The sequence below is a fragment of the Heterocephalus glaber genome, unplaced genomic scaffold (genome assembly GCF_053883595.1).
Source record: "Heterocephalus glaber isolate CG9 unplaced genomic scaffold, H.glaber_assembly_v1.0 deba00001561, whole genome shotgun sequence".
In the NCBI taxonomy this organism is placed as follows: Eukaryota; Metazoa; Chordata; class Mammalia; order Rodentia; family Bathyergidae; genus Heterocephalus; species Heterocephalus glaber.
This window is the reverse complement of record NW_028258349.1, coordinates 11,926,585-11,939,718: the sequence shown is the minus strand read 5'-3', so window position 1 is coordinate 11,939,718 and position 13,134 is coordinate 11,926,585.

Genomic DNA, 13,134 nt, shown 5'->3' with positions numbered 1-13,134 from the left:
ATGTAATTTGTGACTCACAGCAATAGTAACAGGAGTTGGCCACTACTTTATTACAGGGATACAGTATGCACTATAGTAAATTCTATACAGTTATGATTTAATACTGTTTATTCATATTTCTCTCTACTGTGAGTGGTGACATGTATAGTCTGTGTGTGTTGTTTTGAGAAATTTTAAACTTTTTATGATATTTTTATATATTTTCTGATAGTAAATGATAAAGCACACTATTCTCTACATATAGTTTATGCATTTGTGGTATATCTCATTGTTCTTAATTTTTTGTTATTTCTAGACTAAGTGGTTCATCTGCGAGTGTTTTCAAATTGTTTCACACACACACACACACACACCCCGCCAAATCCAGAGTTAAATGAACTCATGCAATTCAAACCCATGTTGTTCAAGGGTCAACTGGATTTTTAAATACTGGATTGAGAAGACAGAAATCAGGAGAGAAAACAGCCGAGGTAAACAAAACCAGAATAAACCCAACAAAAGTACCCAGATGTGGTCTTGATCTCTGAGGAATCCAGAACTAATTTTCAGCATAGATCCCCCTAAAGGATATAGTTTCTTTATTCCCAACTGGTTATTTAGCTGAATTTGGGCCTTAGGTGTCCCAAAGCTAGCTGAGTTTGCAGTTGCCATGCCCAAACCCCTCTCTTCAACTGTCTATTCTCAGTTACCATAGAAACCGGTAATCAAAAACAACCCTTATCCTCCTCTTCCTTATCCCAGGGGGCAGAGTTGAGCCCTCAAAGCTGCAGCTTTGGAAGTAGTAACAGGAGGAGGGGGGAAATTGAGCTAACTGGAGATTTACCCTTGGACTCTTAACAAAATTTGGCATCTGTGTGCCTCATGTGATTCTTGGAGAATTTGGTATCAAAAACAGCTTTTTAATTTTTTTTCATGACAATCTGGATTTATGTAAATATCCCTGTCATCACAGGTGGGAATTGTTTGACCCACCGCAGTGACCCTTTTGCTCTTCCAAGGAAAGTAACATCTTGGCAGGTCTCACAGGAGTTTGGGCAATAGGTGTGGTGGCTCCTAAATTCATGTATCAGAGAACACGCTCAATTCCTGGGTGTTTCCCTCTTGCTCTTGCTTGGACATGCTTTGAATCGATAGGTCCCTTTAAAACAATAATTTGCTAAGTATGTAGTTTGAATGAGTTGTACTTAAATTTAACAATCTCAAAACAACAATGACTATAAACTTCCTGCAGGAAAAACAATTTCTTGTTAAGAGAAAGGAACTTATTTATTTTTCCTTAGTAGGAGTCTGCTTGCTTCTCTGAGATGTTCCTTCAAAAGGAGGCAAAGAGGAGGAGAGAGGACATTTCCCAAAAGAATGCCTGTGATTATATCTACAGTAGCAGGTACTAAGAGGAAAAATGAACTTCGCAGGCTTTAGAGTGAAGTAACCCTAGGAGAGAGTATTTCTTCAAAGACTCTGATCTCATGGCACATTTACGGGCTGTGATTATCTTAACATTTTCTGCAAGTCTTTGCTCCCACATGCCTCAAGGTGGCCTGCCCTGACCATCTTATTTATTTGTTTGCAGTGCTGCGGACCTGGAACATGTTAGGCAAGCACTCTACCATTGAAATACATCCCTAGTGTGAACATCCTATTTAAACGGTATTTTATCTCACACCCATTTTCTTCAGCATTTTCCAGTTTTCCTCCATGGTACTTTCACTACAGTACTCAATTTACCTCTGTTTTCTGCCTATTTGTGGTCTGTCTCACCTGCTAGAATAGGACCCAGAGAAGGCTGGGCTTTCCCTGTTTTGTCGCCTGGTGCATAATAAATGCTTAGGGCCATACCTTGCACATAATGAACACTAAATAAGATTCTCTTGCTGGTGAATCTTCTAATATCAAGATATAAAGTCCTGGAAATTAAAAAAGATGTTTGCATGGAATACATATATATTCTAGGATGCGAAGCAAATTGGGGAGTTAACTAAAGATTCTTTAAAGAAGAATTTTAGACACACACATTTGTCTTTAATCATGGCATGAAGTGTCTGAGGAACATTGTATGCAAAAGCCCATGTCCAATTATAGTTATTAAATGGTGTATCAGATGCCTGATATGTGCCAGGCTCTTTATCTACATTATCCCTAATTTTCTCCATAACCCTTCACGCTATCAGAATCCACATCTAAAGGTGAAGAAACCAAGGCCTAGAGAGGAGCAGTAAAATGCCCAATGACACACAGACCTCAGATGAGAGGCAATATGGGTTTGCTCCACATGGCTTCTCCCCAGACACTCTGTGAGCGAGTGTTCCAGAAAATAGTGCGATGTGATTTCACATATGTCAGTGTTTTCATACTCTCAGTCAACACATATGTTTTGAGTCATTGTTGTGTTCCTAGCATTGTGCGGGCCTCCTTGGAGATCACTGTAGGCAGTGGATGTCTTGCTGGGAGGTGCCTGGGCCCCTGGGTGGACAAGTGACTCAAGTGGCTGCGGTGCAGCGTAGATGCCCTGAGGGTTCTGGGCCCTGGGATCCTGTTCCCAGGCTGCCTCTTTGCCTTTCAGCCAGGAAGGGACCACTGGTTGGACTTAGCTGCCCAGCTTCTGTCACCCCTCCCAGTGACACCTCAATCCTCGTGAGCAAGGACCTGTCCCCTGCTGTGTGGTCTCTGCAGAAGGAAAACTCCAGGTCCCTGCCTCTTACTGTCCTTCCTGCCCCTTAGCTTCTGTGGAAGTCTGAGAAACAAATCTTTCCTCTCTTGGTTGCTGGGGACAAGCAGAGGTGTGAGGCCCAGTGTGGACCAGTTACTAGCTGTCTTCCTCCATTTTCTGATGCTATGACAGAATACCTGAGGCTGGGAGATTTTAAAGGAAAGAGGTTTATTTAACTAGTGGCTCTAGAGGGTGGGAAGTTCAAGTATGGGCAGGCAGTCATGACTTAAGGACTTTGTGCTGCGTCATAACTTGGCACATGGCATTGCATGGCAAGAGCATGTTGCAAGAGTAGTAAATGAGCATGTGTGGAAGAGAGCGAGGGGATGCATGTTTTCTAGCAAGCCACTCTTGAGACAACTAACCCACTCTTATCTTGTTTTTTTTGGTACTGGGGATAGAACTTGGGTCCTTGCCCTTGCGAGACAGGCGGCGACCCACTCTTGCAGGGGTTAACTACATTAATTCTTTCGTGAGGACAGAGCCGCTACAATGTAATTCTCTTTTGGGGGAAGGTGCAGTTTTTGAGACAGGGTCTCACTATGTAGTCCAGGCTGGCCTTGAACTCAAAGCAGTTCTCCTGCCTCAGCCTCCCAAGTGTTGAGATTACAGGCGTGTGCCACCACACCCAATCCATAATTATCTCTCTTTTTTTTTTTTTGGTACTGGGGATTGAACTCAGGACCTTGCACTTGTGAGGCTTGTGAGGCAGGCAGCGGTAACAGTGGCACCACTGATCTAAATCCCTGGCCATAATTATCTCTTAAAGGTCCCAGCAGCTCTCAAAACCATTATAAGAATTTAGGGGCACCAACTATATACATATATGTGTTTTGTTTCTTTATTTGTTTTGTAGTATTGGGGATTGAATCTGGGTCTTTGCACTGAACTACATGCCTAGTCCTTTTTTTAATTTTGAGACAGGGTCTTGCTAAGTTGCCCAGGCTGGGCTTGAGCTTGCAATCCTCCTGTCTCAGCCTCCCAGAATGTCAAGTTCATTAAAACCTAGTTCAACTTCCAGCTCCCATAAAATATCTAAACCCATGATAGCTTGCTGGATACCCTTCTCCAGTTGATACAGTCTTGTTTTCATTAGAAAAGTGTTTTGTGGGGGAGGTGTGTTTTTTAAGCTGGGCATAGTAGCGCACACCTGTAATTCTAGCACTCTGGGAGGCTGAGGCAGGAAGATCACAATTTTGAGTCCAGCCTGGGCAACTTAGCATCTCAGGGAGAACCTGTATCAAAAAATAAAGAGGGTGGGGGATGTAGTTCAGTGCAAAGGCCCTGCAACCCCCAGTACACACACACACACACACACACACACACATACACACACAAGTGTAACCTTTCTTTTACCCTTTAACATTGACTGATATAATTCATGAAAATAAACATTTGGGGAGGATCATGAAATCAGAAGCCGAAAGTAACTGTTAGGAAACTGTTGCTTGTCTACTCTGACACTTCCCTCATGAGCCAAAGGCTGTCTGATTCTTATGTAACCAATCTGTGAAATAGGCAAGAGAGAAAGCCCTGTGATTTGCCACGGGAGACCCCAGCCTCTCCAGGTGGGGCTGGGAGTCTGTGTGAGGCATCAGGAGGGTGATGCCAGGGCCCAGGGCACCCTGCTGGCTTTGCCCTATGGGATTGGTGCAGGGAGGGGCTTTCCTGTATTTTGACCCAGGGCACAGGATCTTATCTGCAAAACCCCGCTACTGTGCCTAGTCCTGAAATCATGAAAGAATTAAGCCTGGGATGACCCAGTTACTGAGTAAATGCAGTACAGCCCGGCACTGTTTATTACCTTCCACATTGTATGTGTTAATCTCCTGACTATATTTTTTCAGAGCACATCTGCCTCTTTAAACTCTCTGCACCCACATTTACAGTGTGAAACAGTAACTTGAATTCATCAAAGTCAATTATTTCAGTTCTTTTTTTTTTCAACTTGGAGTTTTTCATGTTAAGTTGTCATGGGAAAATAACTCTTAATAAATCCCTTTAAGCACAGGGAAATAGGGCAATTACTGACATTTTAAAAATTATTGAAACATTTTAAAGTTTTTTGATTAATGTTCTAAAGGACACAAGTAGTCCTTTTTCCTTTCTTTCTTTTTTTTTGGAAGAACTTCAGTTAATTTCAAGGACAGACATCAGGCACACAAACTGTTCAAATCTAATTAATTATCTGGCTGTGACCACAACAGTCACACTTTCAAAACATTGAGGTTGTGGCTAATCATCTGAGATTCTCTCACACTGAAAAAATTGCACACACCCTTTGGGGCCATGACAGATATATGTACAGGGTGAATTATAGTAACTGAAGAGGGAAATCAAGTTCTGTTAGTGGCTCATCAATTTAGTCATGTATTAAGTATTCAATATCTGATGTAAAACACTTAAAGTCCTGAGGTGATACTTCAAAGCAAAAACACACAGGTTGAGTTAAATAATCACATGAGTGTTTTGTAGTATAAATTAGATTAGAACCCCACAGCTGGGAAAGCAATGGCAGAAAGGTCTCAGGAGATAGTGTGGCTGAGGAAAACCACTGGTGAGCTAACCCAATGAAGGCAGATTTGCTTCAGTTTCTGATCCTCAGGAAGCTGATGGCCAATAACCTTGACTGCTGGAGGAAACTACTCATGCCAAGTAACATTCACTTGGAGTCGATTTATTTACTGCCTTAGAATGTACATCCAGAAATGGGCATAGGCAGGAAGGGTGGGGCACCCCTGTAATCCCAACACTTGGGAGGCTGAGGCAAGAGAATTGCCACGAGGCAAGCCTGAATTACATAGTGAGATCTTATTAAAAAAAAAAAAGCCGGGGATGTAGCTTAGGGGCGCAGAGCCTACCTGGCAAGTGCAAGGTCCTGAGTTCGATTCCCTGTACTAGGGGTGGGGTGGGGAAGCACAGAGTTTAACTCAAACTAGCATTTAACTTTCAGAAAGAAAAAAAAAAAACCTAACCTTGAAACTCTTCTTAGAAAAGCTACTTAGGTCACTGTGATAAGGCAAAAGATAAAATATAGCAGCCACACATCAATCATTATTGAAAGCCCTATCTTTTCTACTACTCCACGAAAGACATATTATGTCAGGCCATAACAAAGTCGTTGCTGAGGGTGGTATGTAGGTTTGGAGTGCAAATACACACATAAGGATTCGAACAGGCCGTGACATGCCCGCCATCAGATACATCTTTTCTTTAGCGCAGGGCTTTGGAATTCACAGCTCCAAGGAGCCAGCTGCCTGCCAGTCCAAGCCTGGTGCACCTATACTGGGGACAGCTTGGGGATGAGTTCCACGTGGGACTCCAGGGGTTCCTAAAAGGCAAGAGAGCCGAGGCTGTGGGGCCAAGGCCGTCATGAGCAGTGCGTCTTCCAGCACTGTTTACCACAGCTGTGGTAAGAGAACCCGGCTTCTATGGAAGAGCAGCTAAAAGAAGGCATACTAACAGAAATGCTGGGCACAACTGCCCAGAGATTGATTTCTGCTTGGTTATTGCTGTGGTTTGTCCCCTCTGAAGCTCACACTGAAATCTGGTCTCCACCATAACAGTGTTGAGAGGTGATGGGTACTTTAAAGGGTGTTTGTGCCACTAGGGTTCCACTACAAGCAGGATTGATGGTGTTCTAGACAGCGAGCTACTTCTCGCGGTGAGGGTTGTTATTGCGAGAACAGGTTGTTGGCAAGCCAGTTGGTGCCTGTATTTTCTTCTGCTCATGCTCGCCTCCTTCATTCTGATGCAGCCGGAGTCTCTGTTCAGCAACTGAGCACCTGCCAGCTCCATGCTCTGGACTTTCCAGCTTCCAGAGCCATGAGCTAAATGAACCACTATTTTTTGTAAATTATCTAGCCTATAGTATTTTGTTACAGTAACAGAAAATGGAGCAGGAAAGTTCTTGTTGACGACAGGATAAAGCAATGTTTAGATTGGAATATCTGAAAGGAGGGCAATATCGTCAAGAGGGCTCTTCCCTCTATGCTGAGGACCCCACCAATACTTAGTCCTCTGATGGGGAGGTAGGGAGACAGCAGTGAACTCCAGTTCTGAGTTGCGCCATTAGTTCCTAAAGGCCCCCAGCTTTTCCCCTTGACCTTTTCAGCAAATAGAAAAAGAAATTCACATTAAGATCTTTTGCAGATGGGAAGGGTACCAAGAGATGAAGGGAGGGAGAAGGGAAGAGAAGGAGGGGGAAGTAAAAAGAATGAAATTGTGTTATGTGCATGTATTAACTCCCCATGATGATTGTAATCGTTATGCATTGCAAACATGTACTAATAAAGATAAACATTTTTTAAAAAGAAATTCACATTAAGGAACCAATTGTGGATGAAAAACTAATATACAGGAAGTCCTCATTATGCTAGGATAAATAGTACCTAAAAAGAGGAATCAGAATGAATCCATTTAAAGCAGGAATCCAGGGCCAGGGATTTAGCTCAGTGGTTTTGCTGCCTGCTGTGCAGGTGCAAGGACCCGAGTTCGATCCCCGGTACCAAAAAACAAACAAACCAGGAATCCAAATGTCATACAGAATGACAAAAGTGATGATCTAAATAAAACTAACAAAATAAAACTAAACACATAAAACTAAATAAATAAAACTAAACATTATAAAAGTCAGTTTTATACTTCAGAAAAGGCTATAACTGCAATTATACACAATTCTTAAAATGGACCAAAAAATGAGTCAAACATCGATGGGGGAGGTTTCGATTAAGCCCGGTGGTGATTCTCTGTGGATTTCCCTCTGGACTTCTGCAGTGATCACGGCGAGGCTCACATGATTAATTTCCCCAGAAGGGTCCCTAATCCTTTGCTATTTAGCTTACTCTCGTTCAGGTCAGTCTCCTGTATCCATTGATTTCCCTTCTGCACTTGTTAGCCCATCTGAATCTTGTCTCATCCACCTCTGTCCAAGGCTTTGCTTGTGATCCAGACAATTGATATGACATCCACAGACTGTGTGAAATCTGATTTCTTTTGAGATTTCTCCTTGACAGAACTATTGTATGTGTATTGTATCCTATTCCACTGCCAGGAGGAGAATGATCCCCCAAAATGGTGACATGATAGACAAAATGCTCCCTTTGGGTCAGTAGTAAATAAAGCTTTGGCAATATTCCTCCAATCTACTATGTTTTATTCTTTTCATTATTTTCTAAGCATAACTGAGTTTGCCATTTTTATTATATCCAAAAGACTTACTATGCCCCCAAGATGTTGAAGACTACTTTTTCTTTTGATTGGTAAACTATTTGATTGTTTTGATGATCTTTTTAAAATGTGACATCTAGTTTTATCACATTGTGGATAATGGAAATTTTACCTTTTGGGGATATATTCACATGTCCTTTATTGCCTAATGTAAAATCTTTTTTGGGTAAATGCTCCATTTGAAAAAAATACATATTCCTTGACCAACACAACACTGATGTACTTTATCACAGGTATATATTATTATTCAAATTTTCCTTGACATTTACAATTCCTTATTTTTAATTATTTAATTATTTATTTAGAATTTTACAGACAGGGTCTTGCTAAGTAGTCAAGGTGAGCCCTGAACTCCTTATGTAGCCCAGACTGGCCTAGAACTCTTGATATTCCTGTCTCACTCAGCCTTTCAAGTGCTGGGATTATAGGTGTGCACCACCACAACTGGCTTTGTTGACTTTGTTTTAAAAACAGATTTATTGAGATATAATTTTAATGCCATAAACTTCACTGATTTAAGATATAATTCAATTTTTTTGGTATATTCACAAGATTGATGATAGTCACCATATTCTAAGTTTAGCCTAACATCAAAATCTACTGCAGGTTTATAATGATTTAGTTCTATAGAAATTTTACTCCAGAGTATAGCTCCATCCTACTATTTGTGTTATTTTATTTATATATTCTCTACATTGAAAACCCAACAATATATTGGCATAATTGATGTATTATGTAGTCTCAAGATTTTTAGAGAAACTGAGAGGAGAGAAAGCACACATTTAGAAAATTTGTTATTGGGCCAGGGATTTGGCTCAGTGGTTTCGCTGCCTGCTGCGCAAGCACAAGGACCTGAGTTTGATCCCTGGTACCAAAAGAAAATTTGTTATCATTTTTATTTACCATTTTTGGTTCTCTTCATTTATTATTGTAGATCTGAGTAGTGTTATGTTTTTTCTGTGTGTTTTTGTTGTTGTTGTTTGTTTGTTTTTGATACAGAGTCTCACTATGTAGTTCGGAATGGCCTTGAACTCACTATGTAGACCTAGTTGGCCTTAAACTTGCAACAATCCTCCTGTCTCAGCCTCCCTCATGCTAGTATTACAGTTGTGCACCACCTCACCTGGCATGTTTTTGCTTTTTTGAGACAGAGTCTCACTGTTTCCCAGGCTGGTCTCAAATTTCCAGACTCAAGCTATCCTCCTACCTCAAGTTCTTGAATATCTAGGATTAAAGCATGTGCTACTGCACCTGGCTTTGGATTTGAAATATCATTTTGAGTCCATTCTTTACTCCAATATAGCCTTGCTTCCCCTTTCCTGCTATATAATGTTATTATCAAATATATTACATTTCTATGTATTAGAGACCCAGAAATACAATCATATACACATTGTTTTCTGAAGTTTTTTATAAATCAGCTAAGAAAGAGAAATATACAATTATATACTATCTTTTGTATTTTTTATATAATTATCTTTACTAGTGCATGTGCTCTGTGTGTGTGTGTGTGTGTGTGTGTAACTGTGTCTGTATGTCTATGTGTGCATGTTCAAATTACTACTTGTCGTTCTTTGATTTCTGCCTGAGTACATCTTGTTAAGTAGATATAAGTAGATAGCTATGCTATCAAATACCCTCAGGCTTTGTTTATTTGGGAGTATCTTTTTTGGGGCGGGGGAGTATCTTTATTTTATCTTCATTTTTTTGTACTGGGGATTGAACTCAGGACCCTGCGCTTGGGAGGCAGGGGGCGGCACCAGTGAGCTAAATCCCTGGCCCTTGTCTTCATTTTTAAAAGGTAAAAGATAGTTTTGCTGGATATGAGTCTTGTTTGGTAAAATTTTATCTTCAACACTTTGAATCTATCACCCCACTGCCTTCTTACCTCCATTGTCTTTGATGAAAAGCCCGCTGTTAATCTTACTGAGGACTCCTTTTGTGTGAGAGTGTTTTTCTCTTACTGCTTTCACGATGTTTCTTTTTGATTTACAGCATTTTTCTTCTGATGTGTCTGGAGTGAACTGCTTTGTTTATGTACTTACAGAGCTTTTTGATTGTGTACATTAATGTTTTTAATCACATTTGGAAAATTTCAACTATTGTTTCTTTGAACACTTTTAACACTTTCCTCTCTACTTGCTAATTCTTTTATGTATATTTTGGGACATATAATGGTGTCTCCCATCTTCACTGATTTTCCTTCTGCCAGCTAAAATCTTCTGTTTGAACTTTCCAACTAAAGTTTTCATTTTGATTATTGTACTTTTCAACTCTAGAATTTCTATGTGTTTCTGATTAAATAATTTTATCTTTTATTGATGTGACATGGCCAACATCCCTTGCTTTAATTCTTTAAGTATGTTTCTTCTAGTTCTTGGAACATATTTATAATATCTTCTTTGAAGTTTTTGTCAGCTTTTTGACCATCTGGCTCTTCAATTCCGTGTCTTTTAAACTATTTCTCCCTCTAGCTTGTCAAATATTGAGAAGCATATTAAAATAGCCCACCAAATGTTTTCATACATTTTTCCTTACATTTGTCAGTTCTTGTTTTATAAATTTTGGTGCTGTTATTATGCACATGGAAGTTTTTTCTACTATGGTGTTATTAAATATTGAACAGGTATAAATTAATATTTATGAGATAAGTAATAATGACATAGCAAATACCTGACCAGGTACCTCACAAATTTGAGAAAAGGAATATTATCACTAATTCTTTTTTCACTTATTGTTTTGCAGAATGAACTTGGAGGATTTATACTACAAGATATCAAGACCATTGTGTTACCATAATATGACATCATGGTATTTGCACAGAGTAGACAAACAGACTATTGGAACAGGACAGAGAGTATAGAATTAAATTTATTAATTAAATATATGGGCACTTAATTTATGACTAAAGGGAGAAATGAAGAGCAGAAGATTTGATTTGTAGCAACTCATGTATTAAAAGCAACCTGTGTGTTATATACGTTGTAAAGATTTTACCTCATTTGGAGCTTTTTTTTTTAAGAGTAGGAAGAATTTATTGAGAGAAAGATAGCTTCTAAGAGAGACAGAAGAGGTACTGGAAAGTGGGTTGCCCAGTCACCCAACTTCTTAAAGGTGTTTTATGGGACAAAGGCACGAGGTGAGGTGGGTTCAAGGTGGGACAAAACTACAGTCAACTAGTAAGATTACAAGTATAGTTGCTTAGGTAATATTGATCCAATGAGAAATCACAAGTCAACAAAACTACGAACAACCAATAAGATTATTACAAGTATAGTCACTTAGGCAATATTGATTAAATGGGGATCCAGTGGGGAAACAAGTCACGTAGCAAACAGACAAGGAATGAGCAAGAATTTTCAGTGGTAAGTGGTGGGTCAGGGATTTTTCTTGGAAGATCTTTGTCCCCCACCTGGAGCTTATTTTTTTGAGACAGGGTCTCACTATGTAGTTCAGACTGGCCTTGCACTCACTTGAACTCACTGGCTTATGCAGCCGAGACTGCCCTCAAAGTCACAATGACCCTTCTGCCTCAGCATTCTGAGTGCTGGGATTGCAGACATGTGCCACCACCTTCAGTTTAAAGCTTATTCTTTAGTCCTTTAATTTAAGATTTTCGAGGCAGGCTCGGTGCCACTGAGCTAAATCCCTGGCCCTGATCCCTTATTCTTAAGGGATGCAGAGGGGCCAAAAGTCCATCTTCTTAAGGTTCAGTTTCTTCTTATGGCTGCTTCAGGTTGAGGAGGAGGTGCAGACTCTGCCTAGTTGTGAATTATTTAGTAGAATTTTCTCCAATCCTGGTTTATAAAAATATTTTCCTCAAATGATTTAAAGATTTTTCTTAATACTTAGATCTTTTACTCATCAAAGACTTCCTTTTGTAAATATGGTCCATGGTAGACATCTAACAATCAGCCAGTTGCCCCTTCTCATGTATTCAATAAACCTTTCTTTTCCAATTTATACTTTTCATTGTCTATATTCCCACATAGCACTGCTGTGCTTTGGGACTGTCCTGTTCCACTTGTCTGTTTGGCCAATGTCATATTACTCTTAATAGTATATTTTGATTTAATTGTCTCCTCATTAATTTTTCCCAAGCCTACAGTAAATTCAAAGGCTACTTGTTAAGGTCTTCTGAGTCTTGCCCTGGTACACAGGCCAAGGCGAGGCAAAGCACATAGGTAAGATTCTAAGCAATGCCTCTGATTCTAGGATTTGTAGAAGCAACCACAAAATATACTTGATGGAAACACGATCGCTAGTTTCCCCTGGGCCTCATGCTGCCCTAATGTCTTGCCTTTACAGAGTCAGTTTTCCTCTTTTTCTTAGCTTTAATTTCACACTTAACTCTCTCTGTAAACCACCATCTCTCCATTCATTCCTCCAGGATAAACTTTTATTTTATAGAGTAAAAACAAACCATAATATGGAAAATCCTCAATATTCTAATGGCAAACTTTCCAACTTACATGTAAATCCATCCTTTTCAGCTCTCCTGCTAAAAGGAAAGTATTGTTCCACCCTTTTCCTTTCTCTCAAACTGAAGTAAATTATATTAAGTGAGATCTGGTCCCCTCCCCTCCCACGCCCTGAGGGAATAGCTCCTCTCAGCCCTCTGCATTTCAACAGGCCAGTCCCACCCCAGCTCATACACATAGGCAGACACACCCCTTGGGCTCCAGATTTCCTGCACCCAACTTCCTACCTCTTGTATTCAAATCCACATTTCTAGAAAAAGTTGTCTAAATTCATCCTTTCTTTCCCTCTCATTCATTTTTCAGCCTGCAGTAAAGGTCACCACTCACTTCTTTATTGTTAAATTAGTACCCCTACCACCAGCCCTGCTGTCCTCTGATCTATTTCTCACTCTAACAGACACAATAACCCTTTGAAAATGCAAATTTGGACACATTATTCTGTTCCTTAAAAAGCTTTCATGACTTCTTACTGATCTCAAAATAAGATCCAAATTCCTTGACATCCTTTATCTTCAACCTCAGCCCTCTCCAGCTCGTCACTGTCCCTGGGTTCCTCACCATGCCTTTCCCTGCGTCTTTCATTCTGCATCTTTGCCTTGCGAACCTCTGCTCACCTGCAGTACTCCATGAAGGAGATGAGAATCCTGTCCTAACCACCACTCCAAGACTGAATGATTTAGCCCCCATTGTGTTATCCCTGCTAGGTGGAACCATTTA